Source organism: Podarcis melisellensis (genome assembly GCF_964234715.1).
Source record: "Podarcis melisellensis genome assembly, chromosome: 11".
Taxonomy (NCBI): Eukaryota; Metazoa; Chordata; class Lepidosauria; order Squamata; family Lacertidae; genus Podarcis; species Podarcis melisellensis.
Genome location: NC_138543.1, coordinates 29530360 through 29551029, shown reverse-complemented (window position 1 = coordinate 29551029; position 20670 = coordinate 29530360). Strand labels below are relative to the sequence as shown.

Genomic DNA, 20670 nt, shown 5'->3' with positions numbered 1-20670 from the left:
ATTATTGGACTCCAACTTCCACAGTCCCACCTATCCAGTCAGGGATGGCAATTTGTTGCACAGCCACTTTTGGCCAGTCACAGGTTCTCCCTCCCTTCCTTAAGAATATTGTGTATAGTTCTGGCCACTCAAATGAAGATATCTTGGAGGTAGGAAATGCAGAAAAATGGCACAGTCATAGGGATCAATAAAGCCCTGTTTCCTTTCACTCCCAATTGGTACATGGAAGGGATCATGTGTGGGCATCTCAAGAGGTTTTTATAGGGAATAGAAGGTCTCTGTGTGTCTCCCATATACCCATCTAGCCTTCCACTTCTGTTCTGGAGTCTGAGCATGCCGAGGGTATGGATGTGTCAGTTTTGTATATGTTCATTCATAAGCCCACTTTGTCCTCTCCCTGTATTTGATCTGCTTTAAAGTAAAGTAAGAAATACCTGTGCTTATTAATACTTATGTTTATTTATTTTTCAAAACCTGCATTTCTAAACATATTTTCTCTCAACATATACATTTCTAATTGTTTCTTATCTTAAAATACACATGTATATGGGACTTTTTAAAATTTAGCCAAGAACAGCTAAATAATCACAAAATTCAGAGAGCAGTGTCAAATCCAAAGGATAACCGTGTCCTATCTGCATATAGGTCCAAGAGGTGCATCATCACCAGCTGAGGAAGGATGGAAAAGAAAAAAATGGAATATTACAACAGAGAGTCATTTTGCTTGAACCCTATGAAGATCACAATTGTGTGAATGCTGCACCTCCACAGGAAAGTATATCATACCTCCCAAATTTTCAACCTCCAGCTTTTAAACTTTTGAATAACCCCCTCTTTCACACTTTCTGCAGCAGTACCAAATGTGAAGAATCCATTTTTGAAGCAGGAGTGGGGAACTCTTTAATTGGTAATTACTGATATTTGATACAAAATATTTTAGCCCGAATGTTTGGAACAGCAACAGGGAGAGACTTAACAGAAGCATTGATCTTCAGGGAGATCAGCATGGCTAATCTGAAGACAAGTCATAGCATCTTCAAATATTTTCTAACAATAATCTGATAAATTGCATTGAAGAAATAAGGTGTACCCCAAATAATACTTTTCTCTCCTGCCCCCACTCTTTGTTGATGCTGAAAACATGCCCCTCCACCTGCATTTTAACAGTTATAATGCAACAGTCTGAGAAACTGATTACTCTGATGGAGGAACTGACAGTATTATTGTTGTCTGTATAACTTGTTTGCAATTTTACTCTTAAAAATATGTGTCTTCTATATATATCAAGAGTTCACCTTTATGGGATTCTTAGCTCTACTGTGGCTAGTTTTCATGTGCTTAGATGACTGCACATCATCTTCTTTTTTTAAAGTTTAAAACAAAGGAGAGTTACCAAAGTAACCCAATTAAATTCTGCAGGACTGCACATTGCTGCTGTCTAGTAGGACCAGGAAATGAAGTGATGGATTGCTGGCCACATTACTTATCTCTCCCCCCTTTTTTTGCAAAGGTGAACAGGATCCCATCAGAGATTAATTTGAACCAGCCTACATAAAGGTTTTATAATGCAGATTGAAGATATTGGACATATCCATGTAAAGCACCCCTTACAATCTCCTGTCTTCCAGTCACTGGAAGACTTCTTGACGATGACGCTTCATCCTCCTTAATAACCCCTGTGTTGTACATCTATTTTTGATATGAAGCTGCCTTACCTTGTCACCAATTATAGACTCTGAAAAGACCCATCTCATTAGAGGTCTTATAGTGCTTGTTCCTGAATATGATGCCTGGTATGTGGCTTTTTCCTCTTCATGCCAACTGGAAAATACCCTTGAAGTGAAGTGGTGTCAGTCATAAGACACAAAGGGTACACGGGTAGCAGTGCTGAATATGGTATTAATCATACTACACCAGAATGAAAAGAATAGATTTGAAGATCCTGAGTTTGCTTGACATGGCTTCTGCCATTGCATAAGTACCCAGTACCTTGGGGAAGAGCTGCAGCTCAGCTATAGAGCACCTGCCTTACATGCAGGAGTTCAAATCCTGACATCTCCCAAGGAAGGTGGAGAAAGACATATGCCTGAAACCCTAGAGAGCCAGTCCATGTTGACAACATTAAGTTGGATGGCCCAATGGTTCACTATAAAGCAGCTTCTTATGTTCAATTTTGGGAGAGAGCCAGAAAGGCACATGCCTTGTCACCCAGGTTACAAGGCCTAGCGTTTCCCACCGGCACCCTGCCATCTTGCCTAGTTATTTAATGACTGCCCAGTCATTCTTAATTACTTATTTTTTCCAGAGAACTGCTCAGAGAAATGTCAAATAGCAATGCTTTCCTTTTTAGATTTCTCAAATGGTAATTGGTTTGTTTTGGGACTCGCGTGTGGTTGTTTAACTCTAGGGCAGACTTCTCTAACTGGGTGCCAGAGCTGGCCCACTATGTGGCACAGTGAAGTGCCCACTTCAAGTGGCAGAAGCACAAGGGGCAGAGTTCCACCTGCCCCACCACTTCTGCCGCCAGCAGGATGCCCTCCTCTTGCTGGCGAGAGGGAGTTGTTCCAGTGTGTGGCATTTCAGCTCAGCTTCCCCACCCTGGGGCAGACATGACAAGCAGCAGCACCATGCAGACTGCCCAAACTCCCACCAAGTTCAGTGAGAGCCAGGGCATTTCAGCAGCAGAAATGGGGGGGATATGGTGGTGGTACCAGCGGGCGGTGGCACAGCAGGGGGACAAGAGGTGGCAATTCCCATTTTGCCTCAGGTGGCCCAGAGTGCAACTGTGTTAGCCCACTGCAACAAAAGCACTTAAGGAGTTCTGAGGCACCTTAAAGATGAACAGAAATGTCTAGGGTGGACTAAAGTCCATTTCATCTAGTCTACAAAAAACCTTATGCCATAAGAAATATGATTGCATTTAAGGTGCCATTAGTCTCCTTATTGTTCTTGAACCATTATGCAATTTCTCCAGGATGATATTGGTAAACTATTAAATCCCTGTGGAACTATTTCCCCCCTTATAATACCCTGCAGATCCGAATGAAAGCCCCTGAATAAGATAGGGATGCTTCAATTTTGGCGGTATCAGCAGCAGCAGAAGCATATTAAGCTATTATTTTAATATTACACCCTAAAAGGGAAATGGAAGGAAACATGTACTAAAGCAATTCAGATAAACAAATCCCTGATTGTTTTTTCACAGTTCAGGATCTGTATGCACAGCTAAGACAGAGAGAGAATAAGTAAAGTGCTTCCCAGAAGACAAAAGTAAGACTATTACGCATGGAAATGTACCATCGCTAACAGCAACAGCAATCAGGCTTTTATACCAAGCAGTTTCTCTGCAGCATAATGGAACAGAACACAAAAGCAACTGAATCAAATAAATGAATCTCATAAGCAAATGGGGATTCCAGCATATCAGATAGATGCATATGTCAGTTACTTTCTTCCTTAGACTGAATAACACCAGTGTTTTCCTTTGTAATTCTTGATTTTTTATTGTCAAAATCCCTACAATTAGGCAACAGTTATAAATTTAATCCTTCTTTTGCTGGGTGAAAAGCCAATGTTTTACAGTATAATACAAACAGGCTATAATCAGCTGCAAGCCATGGAGAGAGAAAAAGTAAGCGTTTTTCTCCCTGTTAACAGGTGGGGAAAGAAACGGAGCAGAAGCTTCCCAGCCAATCTTTTTTGTTCATAACCCCTTGGCCACACAGAAGTTCAATTAAATATACCTTAAAGCCATATTGTTGGGGCTTTGGATCCTTGACTAACCATCTCTTAAGCCAAATTATTGTTTCTTAAACTGAGTTACAGTAGCATCATTCAGGACATATTGGTAACAAAGTGTCCCTGAGCATGCCTGGAGTTAATTTCTCTCATCGCAGTGCACCCTGCTCCAAGACATCTGAGATTGGGTTTCATGGCATCCATATGTGAGACTTCAGTTTCCTTACAATTCAAGCCCTCAAATATAGAAACTTTATTTTCTATTTTATTTTACCAATTAGCTTCTGAAGGCCTGAGAGATGTTTTATTTCTAAAATCAAACTACAACCTACCCATAGTGAAATGTTTTCGCCCTCTGAACCAGAAGATAGCAGTCTTAAAGGTCATGTTTCATAATATTTCCAGTTCTCTGTGTTTCCTCCCTTTTTTTTTCAAAGGAGAAATTATTCCAGTAGTGAATTCATCGTTAAGAGACTCCTAGGTATTCAGCCTTAAGCAGACATTTACTGGAGGCACACAATATTTAGCCAGTCAGATTCTAAGCTTCTGTTATATCTGCTCAACTTTGATGGGTATTGCGTAACATGACAATTAACTGCAACTCTCCAGTACTTCATTTTAAGGCCAAATGAGGGGAACGGGGGTTTTCTGATGCTTCACAGCACCCTTAACAAACTGCAGTTCCTAGAATTCTTTGGAGGAAACTATGACTGTTTAATGTGGTACGATACTGCTTTAATATCCAGTCAGTCAGCCCATTTAGTCTTTTTTAGGAATGAGACTTTCAAGACATGACATAAAGGCTGATAATGCCAGAAAGATCTTCAACATGAACACCTCCTACCTTTGATTGAATGTGTTGGGTTTTTTGCTCTGGTTTGGGGGGGCATTAAGGCTATTGCACATATAGAAATGTGCAATTATGCCTGACTGGACAATTAACAGAATTAGAACAGAGATTGAATGTAGTTCAGGAGGAAATGAGAACCAAGAGCTTTGTCACTTCAAACATTTTAATGAGTGTAAGAAGGCTCCCTGAAAGAAGTCATGTCTTTGGGGAACGATTACTGCAGGAACTCATTGTTGAGGAATGCTCGCTAATCTCCAAGGGAGAAAGTGTGCCACCACATCGTAAGGGTTGGGAGCAGTTGGTGTTGCAGGAGGAAGGGGGAGGAAATCATCATTGGAGAGCACAGGAAATAAATCAGTAGACATGTCTTTGTTGTCCCTTCTGAGGAATAGAGTGATTACTTAGGCAATTCCACAAGGGGCTTTGAATTGTTACAGGCACTGTGAGCTGCAGAACTTGATAAATCAAATTCGCTGAAAACAGATTTCCCCTGAATAAAACTTCAGTACATTGTGACACTAGCACATCCAGCATAGGTCCTAAGTATTATGAAAAAGCCAACACAGAGGTTTATAATCTTTTCCATGGGTTTTAAGAATTTGAATCATGTAAAGATCGATAACAAGCCATTCCCTTCCTAGCAGAGCATTTGTTTATTGTGTTCCAAAGGGAAGAAATGATTGTCTTAATTAAGATGAATCAGGCAGACTTTCCTGAGAAGAAACATCTTGAGTAGGCCATTTGGAGGGAACAATTGGGACGGGGAGTAGAAGGAGTGCTCAGGGAAAAGGCAGGTGTATTTCAAGCTGCACCTCCCAAAATACTTTTTTGTTTTAAAGGGGTTTAAAAAAAACCCCAACTCTACTTTTAACAACTAGCTAACAATATCAAAAGCATTTTTTTTTACAAAAGCAAAGAACAGTAAACCTGACCTATTCACTGAACTACCAATATGTGATATCTATCATCTATCTATCTGTCTATGTATCTATCATCTATCTATCATCTATCTATCTATCTATCTATCTATCTATCTATCTATCTATCATCTATCATCTATCTATCTATCTATCATCTATCTCAGTGTTTCCCAACCGGTGTTCCGCGGCACACTAGTGTTGCCTGGTGTGCCACGGGGAAAATTCGAAAGATTTTTCTTTTTTTTGTAAAAGTCAAATTAGGTCCTAATCTATCCCTCGAGCGCCTCTTGTCTGTTATTGTGACGCATGAAGCGTGTTCCTGCCCACTCCCCACCCTCCCTTGCTTCTCTCTCTCTCTCTGTGGCGTTCTCCGCCGCTTCCTGCTGGGCATGCGCAGCTCGCCTTGCGCTTCCATTCCGGCCCCTCCTTCCCCCGACTACCCCGCCGCTCCGTTCCTTTCTCTTTCTCGCGTGTCAGAGAGCGGCGGCGCGAGCGTGGCGGTTCCCTCAGGGCTGACGGAGGGCTCGAGGAGGAGGAGGCAGGACGTGGAGGCGGAGAAAGCGGCGGCGGCCACCCCCCACCTCCGGCTCGAGGCCCGCGTAGAAAGCTGAGGGGGAGAGATAGATAGAGGTGGGCGGCGGCGGCAGCGGCGACGACCATGACCAACCGCCACAGTAGTTGTAGCGGTGGCGACGGCGAGCAGGGACTCCCGCTCTCTCTCCGTCGTGTGTCTCTCTCTGTCTCTCTCTCTCTCCCGGGCCCGTCTGTTGAGTCTCCCACGCGCCTCGGCTACAAGATGAGCATCGAGATCCCGCCGGGTCTGACTGAGCTGCTGCAGGGCTACACGGTGGAGGTGCTGCGGCACCGGCCGCCGGACCTGCTGGCCTTCGCCGCCGAGTACTTCGCCAAGCCGCGCTCTCCTTCCTGCCTCGCTTTGCTGCCTCCTCGCCCCCACCCCCAAAGCTTGGATGTTCCCCGGCGCCGACCCGCAGGTTTGACCCCATTCTCACACCTGTTCGCGCTCCTTGCACGGAATGGGGCGGATGGGGAGGAACGGGGCTCGCCGCTGCCTCCGCTCGCCCTCCCCCCCTCCGCCGGCGGTCCCGCGATTCTTGGCTTTTTGGCGGTTGGCACAGAAGGAAGGCAAGGGGGAGGGGAAAAATTGAATCTTACACTTTCCTGCGTCCCTCCCGGCGTGACGCTGCGCGCTGACGTCACGGGGCTGTAATGGTGGTGTGCCTCGAGATTTTTTTCATGAAACAAGTGTGCCTTTGCCCAAAAAAGGTTGGGAAACACTGATCTATCTATCTATCTATCTATCTATCTATCATCTATCTATCTAATCTATATCTATCATCATGTACCTAATACATTTCTAATGGGAGCTATTCAACCATGCAGCTCAAGGGTGTTTGTAGAGTTCCCATATGGTTTCGCATCTAGACACCAAACGCTACCAGCGATGAGGTATGGAGAAGGGGTAAGGCATGGAACGAGTCCTGATGGCTTAACAAAGTGGCTTAGAAGGGCACATTTGGCCCATGGTCCTGATATTTCTCACCCCTGCTCTAGCTACTAAGTGTTCCAAGGAGCTGAGCTATGGGGCAAAGTGTTTTGCTTTGATCTAGCAAGCTCGGCTAGCAAAGCTTAATTTAGCAGCCTTGCATAATGTGTTAGTAGAAAAAACAGAATCCTTTATGAGACATAACCTACATTGCTTGATAAGACATACTTCCCTCACCTCACATGTAAACTCCCATAAGTGTCTGCTTATGGGATCTTAGACCTGAACTATTTAATGAACTATCTAATCCCCATAACCCCCGGTCATGAACCACCCTGAGCTCTATGGATGAAGTTTGAAGATGAGGAAGAAGAGGAAGAGGAAGAAGAGGACGGAGGCACAGTTAGTGGGTGGTTCCTGAGACTGGATGAATGGGGGGTTGCCTGCTCTTGAGGGGGTTACACTCCCTCTGAAGGAGCGGGTATGTAGCTTGGGGGTCCTCCTAGATCTCCTGCTATCTCTTAAGGCTCAGGTGGCCTCAGTGGCACAGAGTGCCTTTCATCAGCTTTGGCTGGTGACCCAGCTGCACCCTGTCTGGTCAGGGATAGCCTAACTTCTGTTGTCTAGGCTCTGATAATGTCTGCATTAGATTACTGCAATATGTTATACATAGGGCTGCCTCTGAAAACAGTTCGGAAACTCAGCTAGTACAGAATTCAGTGGCCAGATTGTTCACTGGGGTTAAGATGGTTTGAGCATAGCCGCCATGGTCTGACTGCACTGGCTGCCAATTAGTTTCCAGGCACAATTCAAAGTACTGGTTTTCACCTATAAAGCCCTATACAAATGTAATAAATGATAATAATAATAATAATAATAATAATAATAATAATAATAATAATAATGGCTCAGATTTTGGAAAGCTAATCTTAACTTGAAAGGCAGTTAGTGTCTCAAGTAACTAGGAAAAGGACTGCAGCCTAAATAGCTAACATACATCAACTAGAAGGTGGTTTTTTTTCCCCTGAGAAAACAATGAAGCTGAATCTTGTATAGAATTTTGACTTGCTTCCCCCCACTTTCAGATAACTATTAGTAGAATTCTGTCGTCTGTCAGTGCTTCCTGAGGTTTCTGTACTGGTACATAATTTAATCATTCCAGCTGAAGTGTCAGACAGTTAAGTGAATTATTAGTTAAAAAGAAATAGTAGTTTATTCTGAAATAACATATTTGCAACTTATTTTTAAACAATTAAAAAGGAGCAGAATATCAGGATGATCTGTAGTAGAGGTTTGGGGGGGTGTAACAAAATGTTTTTACATGTGCAAATTTAGTATTGTTGGTGAATCTGTAGATCTACTGCACCACACAACCATTATGGACATCACATTTATGAATTCATTGATAATGTAAACAAAGAAAGTGTTAAAGAGATTTATTAGAGGCACCATTTATTGTGATGAAATATTTTTTCTCCCCAACCTACTCCTCTGCACATTTTGATTAATATTCACTGAATGTTTTTTTCCTCCTCCCTCCCATTTCTTTTTCCTTGCATGTCATGTATTTTTAGTTTGTGAGCCTGATGGCTGTATGGACCATCTTTGCACTGATTGTTATAAACCGCTGAGAGCCTTTTCAGCTAAAGGGAAATAATTAAATAAAAATAAATAAATGTTTGATCTCTGTTAGCATTTAATGTCCGACAATATCTGATATCTGATTTTTGCTGCTGTATTTGATGATACTGGCTTTCAATATTTGATCTCTGATAGGTACTGATACGTGATATGCTGTGGCATTTAGCATTGATAGCATTCTTTATTGACATGGAATAATTTTTCATGGAAAGGGAAAAAGCACTAGCTGCTGTGTGCAATGGTAGTTAGGGTTTGGCAAGTCTTGCAGCATTTTTGGAGTAACAAATTACCCGGGCTTGTGAAACTAGCACATTAGAAATTTCCCCTTTGCTGCACAAAATATTGTGTTTCTGAAGGTTTCCACAGCTTTCTTTTTTAAAAAAAATAATTTTTATTAAGTTTCATATTACCAAATTAAACACATCAAACCAATTAGTCCAAATTATAACAATACGTATCATATAATCCAATTGTTTTCCAAATTATAAATTTTTGTGGGGGGTACCCATGCTTCTTGTTTGGCAGGAGTCCAATCCTCGAATATTTGCTCTGCTTTCATATTAAGAATGATGTTTCCAGTCCCCTCTTTGCAATCCTTGTCATTACTCATTTTCCTTTTCATTCACCTCCGAGTTGCTCCGCAAGTGGGTTGAAAAAAACAGTCTTATTTGTGTTTCTGTGTGGGCTTTGTACTGCTCTCTCGTAAATCACTCTCATCCAACAGTCCTTTTCGCTCGAGCGAGCAATCGCCATATTGTCGTTCCGATGGAATACAGTCTAAAAGCTCGCTCTTTTGCTTTCCCGACCTGTTGCATTGTAAATTAGTCTTTTTCTAGGAGGGCTGCCCCTTCCAGTTCGCAATCTCATCGAAAATAGTATATCTTCGGCTCGCCCTCCCCAAGACCAACCCCAGCAACACAGGTCTCATATCAGATCTCCATTCTTACTGCGTCACAATAGAGAGCCCTTCTTCTTTCCAAATCCTTCACAGAGTAAAACCTTTAAGTTCATATTATTCCCACACAATTCATTTTTAGTCCCATTTGCAATTAATTGCTGTGACGGATCTTCAGAGGGAGGGTTATTAGTAAATCACATAGAGCAAAAGAAATAAAAAGTCATTCCCCCCCCCCCCTAGTTCCGTTGCATTCCAATCCACATACCATAACAGTAGTGCTTTGATGTAATCTTCCTTCTCAGTCTGTCTCAGTCTTTTTCCTTTCAGTGGTAAAATTGTTAGCAGATAAAAACCTCCTGCCTCTCTTGAAGCATGTGCGTTATCTTTCACCAATTTTTTTCCTTTTAAGTAACGCAACTAGTTTCGCACCTGGAAGCAGCTTCGGAGGAGTTCCGAAGCCCGTCGAGGGTTGTACACCCAGTGCTTCATCCCCTCCTTCTTCCGAACTCGGAGGTGATTTATGGCAACAGCGGGTGAAAAACAGCATCTCTTCCCCCTGGAGAGATGAAGGGAGACTGATTTACTCCCCATAATCAGCCTCTAATTACCTCTTGCGAGCTGGATAGATGTTAATATCTGCCATCTTCCAAGGCGCCCCTAGCGGGCCCCCTGTTTCCACAGCTTTCAGTTCCTTTGTGTCTTTCCTCTTGTCTTCATTACTGGTGCACGGTGCGCATTGATAAAACACTGCAAAAAAGCACATTGGATGAGATTGTCTGGGCTAGCAGAATTCGTTTTGTGTAGTGTTTATTGAGCGCATATCACTTAGAAAATGAATCTTGATGCAATGATATATGCAAACACATCAAGATTGCTTGTGGGTGTGTGCACAGCATTATATGAATGCACATATGTAGGTGGTAAAAAGAGGGGAAGAAATATGCAAATGAATAAAAAGGTGTGGCAAGCTGCAACTTGAATTGATAAGTGACTTTCCGTATTTTTCGCTCCATAGGACGCACCTGACCATAAGAGGCCTAGTTTTTAGAGGGGGAATGCCAGAAAAAAATTATTCTTTAAAGGGAGCGCTGAGCAGAGCCTCCCGCCTGCATTCGCTCCATAAGGTGCACACACATTTCCCCTTACTTTTTAGGAGGGAAAAAGTGTGTCTTATGGAGCGAATAATACAGTGATTTAAAAACAAATAATTGTTTTAAATTACCCCAGTTCAACTGGAATTCAGGTGGAGTGGGATGCAGCACAGAAACAATGAAGGAACGGAAGCAGAGAGAAAATCTTCTCGTCTTAACCATGCAACATCAAGGTGTAACTTATCCAGCTTCCCTGTTCCTTGAAAAGAGAGTAGTCTGAATAAATCCTGAGACTGTAGATTCCCGGCTGAGGAAGCAGATGGGCTACAGGTTTCATGTAAACCATAAACTGAGCTCCACAGTATTATTAATTGCAAAGAGCCCATAGTGGGTCACGTAGATTATATATCAGGATCGTAAGCAGAAACCTCTGCAATTATAGCATGAATAACGCACACCAAAGACAATGAACAGTCTTGAATTTAACTAAAAGAACAATAGCAAAGTAATAAGTATTTTTCCATAGTGGGTTAAATAAATTGGTGGTCTTTTTGAAACTAAGGGAGACAATAAGAACTGCACTTTGAAACTACCTGATGGTTTTCCTTTGGAAACAGACTTCAAGGGGCAATTTTTCAAAGTGGTGATTTAGTGATTTATATTAATGGGAGTCGCATGGCTGTACTACTGAGTGACACTTTCAAAGTGCCCCCCTACCACCGTTCTCACCCAGCTCTCTTTTTGTCCCAATCCAGCTGTTTTCAGTACTGCGTCGAAGATTAAAAACAATTCTAATTTGCAGTATGAATCCTGTTGTGCCTGTGAAATCACATCAGTCTAATCGTTGATACCAATATTTAATTAAAGGAAACCAAATATACCTAAGCCCACGTTTAAAAAGGCAAAAAATGCTTGCATGCTGGGTAATCCTCTGAATTACTCAATCAGTGGGACAAGCTGCTTTTGACTCTGGAGAAGAAAATCAATTTGTGTCAAAAGATACTAAAAGGTCAAAAACGCAGGGTTCAAATCTGACCCCATTGAAGGCAATTGCAAACCTCCCATAGTTTTTAATGAATCAGGAGTGAAACCATGGGGCGTTGTCCTGTAGTTCTTCATCAGGCAGAATGTCCATTTTATTAAATGGCTCTATTTTTTATTTTTTATATATATAAACAGTTCCTTTCAAAAATTGTATGCCTTGTTCGCTGGACCATGGGAGCAAGAAAAGGCTAACTTCGCTTACCTTTCAAATGCAGGCTTTCCAATTTTGAAGAAAGGAAGATAACGTTCTCCCAACTCTAATCCTACCTGATCCTCTTCAAGTACGCCAGTTGGGTTTGATGCTAAGGTTCTCAGCCTCTGATAGCCGCCAACCCATAATCAATGTAGCATCAATATTGCAAGGTTTTTAAAGTCTCATATTGCAAGGATCTAGTTATCTCTGTAGTATGACACCCCCATTAATCCTCTTTGGGCTAAAATGTTGCCTCACTATATGTAATGATGACTGTGAAGTTCAAAAGGTGCTCACATTTGATTCTCAGCTGTCATCTAGGATATCTCTCACAATGTGATTTACTCTAGAGCTGATCTGCATGTGTGTGCCATGTATGTAAACATGTATAAAGTAATAGTGTTCAAATGGTGAGCACCTGCCTGTCTCAGGAGACAGTGGAGGAGTGCGCCTTTGGAGTTGGAGTCAAACTGTTGGAAGGTTACAGTGCCTTCTGTGGATGTAGAGAAAGATACAGGAGAGACATGTTTTTTTTTTGCAACTGGGGTAGATGAAGGTGTCTGGTTGTGAGCAAGCAGTATATATTTCAGTCAACAGAATGGAACTCTAATCATGTGTAATCCTGGTTGCAGTCCTGCACATATCTACTCAGAAGTAAATCCTGCAAAATTCAATGGACATTAATTCCCAACAAGTGATTGACTGTGATTCCAGCATTGTAGGAGGTTGGACTATGTGCATAGGATTGCAGCTGTAGGTATTCTTTATTCTTTATTGCACAAAGGAACTAACAGCAAGCAACCAAGGGGCCTCATTAAACTCTCTCTCTCTCTCTCTCTCTCTCTCTCTCTCTCTCTGTGTGTGTGTGTGTGTGTGTGTGTGTGTGTTTGGAACACCCAGCTCACCTGTCAAAGTCATGTTCCTTAGGAAATAGAGAGCACACGGAAGCAAAATAATAGATGCTGCATATTCTTTCATACAAAATGCTACTGTCAGTAAACTTACTAAATAAATGGCCAAGAACTGCTTCATACAGTCATTTCTTAGAATACTTAAACGAAAGTCATTTAATGGAATTTTCAAGGGACAGGGATGTTAAGAGGTCCTAGTCTGGTTTTGAGACCTTTAGGATTCTTCTGCTGAGTATCAGGATTTGGGGAAATCCAAAAATGTACCGTATGTTTTGCTCTATAAGACTCATTTTTCCCTCCTAAAAAGTAAGGGGAAATGTGTGCGCGTCTTATGGAGCGAATGCAGGCTGCGCAGCTATCCCAGAAGCCAGAACAGCAAGAGGGATTGCTGCTTTCACTGCACAGCGATCCCTCTTGCTGTTCTGGCTTCTGAGATTCAGAATATTTTTTTTCTTGTTTTCCTCCTCCAAAAACTAGGTGTGTCTTATGGTCTGGTGCGTCTTATAGAGCGAAAAATACGGTGCCTCCCCTTTCTGACAGGAAAACCCAAAGATCTTCCTCATCTGATGCTGTGTTGCCAGAAGCTGTAGTGTTAGAGGGAGGCTGGTAGCAGAGATCCCATAACTGAGATCCCAACCCAATATTGCTATGTGTCAGGCATTCTCATAATGGATCACCATGCCAACAAATTATTTTGAGGTGATTTCTCTCTTAAATTATAGCTGTGTTACATCTGATTGCAAGTTACTTCTGATTGCACACACAAGCAGGGATGAAGGAGAACCATAATAAAGAATGTCTCATTATTCACAACTATTGGTTACAGTTATCGGGTGTTTGTGTCTGAAGTTGACTGACACAACTCCTCATATGCTAATATCAAGAGGCTGTAGTAAAAACCTATAAATGTACTCCAGAACTGCCATTAACTGGCCCCACTATTTTTGACCATCATGAATAGTAAATCCATGGTAGGAAGGCATCATTGTATAATGCAGAAAAGTCTATGCCCCAAAGAAGCATAAATCATAAGTTTTCTGTCTAGACTTCTCAGATGGGATGGCTTGGTTGCAAGAGTGATTACCATACATGTGGAGTCAGTTGATGGAAGCAGCTTAACCAAGAACAAATGTGAAAATAAGCTCAAATTGTTTTTATAGAGCTGATTTATATTAATTAACTACATTTTAAAAGCTCAGAGACGCCTTACTAAAATCATTTGTTTCTTTGTAAAAAAATTAAGAACAGAGCATTTGCGTGCAGCATTTGTCCTTATGAAATGCTTGTCTTTCCAACCAGCATATTTCTTCCAATTTATCCAAATATATTGAGTTCATATTGGAGTGCTTAAAGTTTTATGACAGAATTTTTACTTTCAGACTTGGTTGTCTCTCCCCCTCCCCCCCACATGAAATCTTCATTAGCATAGAAAAGTCAGTCTTTGTTTTTTCTTCATATAATTTTAACACACGTCGAACCATTCATGAGACCCGGATAAATGCATGTGCGACAAAGGTTGACAAATAGGCCCAGTTAAGGCACAGTGATAAAGATAGGCCCAGTTAAGGCACAGTGATAAAGGAGCCACTGGAATCCACTGTTTCTTGAATTTACCTAACCACAGTTTATTGTTCCATTTGAACATGGAATATTGAAGCAAGGCAAGATCGGGAACCACAGTTTGTTCTTGCTTTATTTCGATAAATCTTAGTTTAAGCTAACCACATTTTGGAAGTGGATGCTTTCACTCTTCTCTTCACAGTTACAAAGAGGAAGAAAGGGGCAGTTGCTGTGGGATTTGGAAAAACCATCCCCATGAACTATTATAGTCCATTGGCTGACCTACTGCTAACGAGGACATTGGAGCTTCAGAGAAGGAAGGATGGGATCTCCCAAAGTATGAAAAACCCAAGCATGAAAAACAGGCATTTCCCACCATTGCCCCTGCTCTGTGGAATGGCTTTCCCTCTATGATCCATAAAGCATTATTCATCAGTCGGTTCAATGGCTACTAACCATGAAGGCTATGCTCTGCCTCCATGGTGAGAGGAAGTAATGCTTCTGAATACCAGTTGCTGGAAAGCACAGAAGGGCAGAGTGCTCTTGTGCTTGAATCCTGCTTGTTGGTTTCCCACAGGCATCTGGTTGGCCACTGTGAGAACAGGATGCTGGACTAGATAGGCCATTGGCCTGATCCAGCAGGCTGATCTTATGACGTATCATTTCCCCCAGGCGTTCTCTAACCCATAAGATAGGAACCGTCCCCCTTTTTATATTGTTTCTCTGTTTTTAATGATACAGTTTTATGTTAGAGCTTTTTAAATGTTACCTAGTTTGAAAATGCTTTTAAATAAATAAATGATTCAGGCAAACTCCAGAGTCATCCCTATTACATAGAACTGTTCGTGTGTGTAGTTTCTACCTCAGTATGGGGAATGCACACATATTGCTCTTGCTAGGTCAGGGCTTCTGGGTTTTTTAATTTAAATAAAACCCAAGAACCACCAGTATTAGCTTTGCTTCTAAAATTGTCAGTAGTTGTAGTTTAGTTTTTTACAAACACACTGCTTATGGTCATAGGGAGAAATGGCTCTGTTTAAAAGCTCATGCCAACTTTCCTCAATATTTGTCCAGTGACATGAAATCAGAATATACATTCCTTGCAAGGCCAGGATTAGGCACCTGCTAGAGAACCAGAGACATCATTAGCAAGAGAGGAGCGATGAGTAAATACAAAATTAATTTTAGATGTTAACTTCAATGTAATGTCAATGTTTTCAAACTGTTGCTAAATCAAGTAGAAATCCAAGAGTGGTGGGGGATATGATTGAACCAAATTTTGTATTTTAACTTTGTGTTTCTTTGGTTACCAATAATTTATGCTCCTTGTCTTTGTGGAATACCACAAAACTTGTGAACTTTAAGCTTTTACTTTTTGGACATGTCTGGTGAGAATCCCAGCATTCCTGGGCTCAGTAAGAAGCGAGAAATAACACGTAAGGGTTCACTTTCCATTTCCCTTAGTGAATCAGATGGATCAGTCCATTAACTCTTTTGACATAAAAAGGATTGAGAATTAGTGAATGGAAAGGAAGGAAGGAAGGAAGGAAGGAAGGAAGGAAGGAAGGAAGGAAGGAAGGAAGGAAGGCTATCAAGTTGCACTCTGGGATAGGGCTGGTGCTACAATAAGAGTAGATGAAACAATTGCCACAAGCAGCAACCATGAGACAGGGAAAGAATTGTCCTGTGACAATATTGATACTACTACTACTACTAATAATAATAATAATAATAATAAGGTAAAGGTACCCCTGCCCGTACGGGCCAGTCTTGCCAGACTCTGGGGTTGTGCGCCCATCTCACTCAAGAGGCCAGGGGCCAGCGCTGTCTGCAGACACTTCCGGGTCACGTGGCCAGTGTGACATCGCTGCTCTGGCGAGCCAGAGCTGCACACGGAAACGCCATTTACCTTCCCGCTAGAAAGCGGTCCCTATTTATCTACTTGCACCCGAGGGTGCTTTCGAACTGCTAGGTTGGCAGGCGCTGGGACCGAGCAGCGGGAGCGCACCCCGCCGCAGGGATTCGAACCGCCGACCTTTCGATCAGCAAGTCCTAGGCGCTGAGGCTTTAACCCACAGCGCCACCTGCGTCCCCCTAATAATAATAATAATAATACACTAAAATGTAGGGTGATTTGCCACATGAATCATTCCTATTATATGGAGAGTTTCCACACCACTGACAGCTATCCTGACAACTGCAGTCCTTTTCAAGGCTGATCCAATCATGAAAGAAGTAGTAACTGAGACAGTTTTTAAATGAAGGGTTTTTCTTTTAAAAAGAAATCGTGACAAATTATTACTCAGTATAAAAACAAACCTCAAAAATCTTCTGCATTGTATCTTTTTTTATCTTGATACCATTTCAGATTTTAAGTGCACTTATGACAAGCATTAAAGGGTATGTTAAACAAAATCTAGGTCCATTGTAAATGGCAACAAAATTATTTCCCCCCCACACACTGTTGGGGGTAAGCAGTGTCCAGTGCACAGCGGAATGATGAGAAGTATGAGCCAACATGCTCTATACTATTTTATTTACAGTTCAAAACTGGTAAGTTACAGAAAAACATTTTCCCTCTGCCGGAGCAGAGAAAGCGTCATCTCTCCTCTAAGGCACGGAGAGAATCTCAAACTGAAACTGCAAAGAACAGTGAAAAACAGGGAACCAGTGTACGTCACATCCAGTCTGCTTTCCCGTGAGAAAACCCAACAGTACATCCTGTGGAATGTAAACATTGTCTTGTGACAAGCCCTTCGCTGCACAGAGAAGAAAGCAGAAACCAACATCCTCCCCCTTTCTGTGAACATCTCTGGGCAGCGTGTTCGTACAATATCAGTACAAACCCAACTTCTGCACATAGGTACAGTGTTGATCCCTTGATACAATCTTGGACAATACATCAGCAGGAATTTCATTACCTGGCATATAGGACACCGTTACGAGTCCCTTTTGAATACGTTCCCTAGCATGTTGCACCTTCAATTGCAAGTGCTTTGTGCTTTGCTTACAACCTTCAGAATTCAGCAAAGCCAAACATGCTTTGTTGTCCTGGTAAACCTGGATTGGACATTTGACAGGAATTTTCATGTCTTTGCACAATTGTAACAACCATTCACAATCTTTGAGTGAATAAGACAGTGCATTCAGTTCAGCTTCACAAGTACTTAAGCTAACTGTTGTTTGCTTCTTGCATGACCAATCAAATAGACCCTGATTGTACTTATAGCAAACTCCAGACGTACTTTTCCTGTCTGTAGTGTCACTTTCAAAACTTGCATCTGCAAATATCTCAAGACCACCAGACTTCTGATTGTTAAATCTCAGTCTGTAATGCATAGTGCCTTTCAAATACCGCACTATGCGTTTCAGAGCTTTCCAATCCTTAACAGTAGGATTGTTGACTTGTCTGCTTAGCAAATTACAGCTAACAGCAATGTCTGGTCTTGAACATCTGGCTATGAAGTTTAGCTTGCCTAGCACACTTCTGTACAGTGTAGTGTCAGAAAATGCTTCTTCAGTGTCATCTACCTGATAACCTGTTATCATCGGTGTGTCCACAGGGTTAGCATCCATCAGGTTTAGCTTGCTTAACACATCAGCAGTTTTCCGTGACTGGTGTACTAGAATGTTACCATCTTGATCTCTCTCTATTTCCAGAGATAGGTAGTTGTTTACCTCACCAAGATCTTTCATGTCAAAGTGCTCTTTCAGTTGAGCTAGGGTGTTATTGTACATTGTGACATCTTTCCAAAAGAATAAAAGATCATCAACATAAAACAAACAATACAGTTTCTTTTGCCCCTCCTCTTTGACAAATACACATGGATCAGCTTTCCCTTGCTGAAAACCTAGAGAAAACAATACTTCAGTGAGTTTTGTGTGCCAACACCGTGCACTTTGTTTGAGACCATAAATTGACTTTTTCAGAGCACAAACAAATCCCTGTTTTACCTGTACGCCATCAGGTGGAAGCATATAAAGTGATTCACCTAGAGATCCGTACAGAAAAGCTGTATTCACATCATGGTGACTAATGTGTAGATTCTCCTCTGCAGCTAGCTTGAGCATAAGCCTAATGCTCTCATACCTCACTGTAGGTGAGTAGGTCTCGTGATAGTCTTCACCTGGTACCTGAGCAAATCCTCTGGCTACCAATCTGGCTTTGTGTCTGACTATCTTGCCATTTTGATCAGTCTTCGCTTTGAAGACCCATTTGCTTCCAAGCAGTTTCATTCCTGGAACTACTGGAACTAGCTCCCATGTTTTGTTCCTTTCCAAGGAATCAAGCTCAGCCTTCATGGCATTTAACCATGGCTCAGCTTCCTTTGAATCCAAATCCTGGATTTCTTGGAAACTTGAAGGTTCAAAAACCTTCTTGGAGCTTTTAACAGCTGTTACTGCTATCTTAGCAAACTCATCAGCAAATCTCTTTGGAGGTCTGCCTTTTGTGGCTCTTTGTGACCTGCGAATTAGCCTTAAGTCTTCAACACTCTCCTCTTCCTTCTTAGGAGAAAAGTGACCTATTGTGAACAATGGTTCCTCCAATTCTTGATCAGAGCTTTCAGAGGGTCGCATAGAGGCTTTCGCACTCTTGAAATCCTCTGAATCATCCGATTCAGTTTCAGACTCAGAATCAGAACCTTCATCAGTGGGTGTGGGTTGTTGCGGTTGCTTTTGACTATCCTCAGTCTCATCACTGTCATCAGGATAACATTGGAAAATTCCCACATTCTCCCCCCACTTGGCATTGTACTCAACACTTCTTGTGAGCTTAATCTCCTTAGACTCAGTCATCATTATTCTGTAAGACCCTTTCTGATAACCTAGAAAGATACCATGCAAACCACGCTTGTCTAACTTGGAGTGTTGTGGTGAGTGAACCCACATGTCAGAACCAAAAATTTTCATGTGTTTGATGTATGGCTTCTTGCCAAACATCTTCTCATAGGGGGTACAACCAATCGCTGAAGATAACCTGCGATTGTAACTGTAAGTGAAACATGAGAGAGCTTCGGCCCAATAACTCTCTGGAAGATTTGCATCATGCAGCAAGGTTTTTAACCCTTGAAGCAATGTTTGATTTGCTCGTTCCGCAAGTCCATTCTGCCATGGCGAGCGAGGACTAGACAAATCGTGTTGAATTCCTTTCTCAGCCAGAAAAGCTTCAAACTGCTGAGAAGTGAATTCTCCCCCCCGGTCAGTGAAAAGAATCTTTATCTTCTTACCATGCACATTTCCCAACCAAGCACAGAATTCCTTGAACCTAGGAAAAGCCTCTGATTTCTGCTTGAGATTATACACAAAAATATACCTGGAAAATGCATCAAGGAGAACCATGAAGTACCTATTTCCACCCAAAGAGGGCGCTAGTGGTCCAACCAAATCAGCATGAACAATTTGGTATGGTTCTGTAGCTTGCCTACTAGACACCTTACCTTTCGCAGCCATTTTCACCTTGTTTGCTGCGCATGCCTTGCACTTCATGTGGTACCTGCAGGGTTTAATAGTCATACCTTCAACCAAGGCAGGCATTTTAGATACTGCCTCAAAATGCAAATGACCAAATTTTCGATGAAAATCGTGAATACATTCTGCATGCAAACTTTTGTTAGAACCTGCAATGCAACAAGTGTCATCCTGCACAACATCATCATAATACAAAAGAAACAAACGATCAACAAATTCAGCATACAATTGATAATCATTTTTCTTGGTGATGATGCATCTATTGTTTTTAAAGGAAACGTCAATCTTCTTCTCAATCAGCTGTCCAACGCTGAGCAGATTATGTTTGGCATCCAGCACATAAAGCACATCCTGTATCGATAAGTCCAAACTGTGAAGAACAACAGTTCCGTAGCCTTTACTGGGGATAGTGTGGTCATCCGCCTGGTGAATCGCACCTTCCTGCGGTGTAAAAGACACGAACAGTCGCTTATCGTTGCACATGTGATGCGTTGCAGCTGAATCAACAACGAAGAAAGATCTAGACGTCTTCTGGACCTCTGCAACCTCTGCAACCTCTGCAACCTTTGGAGCGTAGCGTGAGACCATTGCCTTGTGCTGCGTTGTCCTGGACACCGGACCTTTGCCTTTGCTCTGGCCTTTTCCACGCGATGAGCTTTCGCTGCGCTGCTCTGTCTTGGCCCTGGGATATTTGCATTCCCTCTTCATATGGCCTAGACGTCCACACGAGTAGCATTTCACTGCCTTCAAAGCTTTGGCGACATCTGGTGGTTCCACTGCACTGCGGGATGACGACTGTGAAGTCTCCCCCTTGTTGATGCAGCTAGCACCGCGGCGATCCGCTTCATTCA

The 20670-nt window shown here is 42.1% G+C and overlaps 1 protein-coding gene across 1 annotated transcript in view; it reads right to left on the bottom strand.

Annotated features, from left to right (window-relative positions):
• MBLAC2 (metallo-beta-lactamase domain containing 2) overlaps positions 1-20670 on the bottom strand; it is a 631094-nt gene that overhangs the window by 333899 nt on the left and 276525 nt on the right. The window lies entirely within an intron of this gene.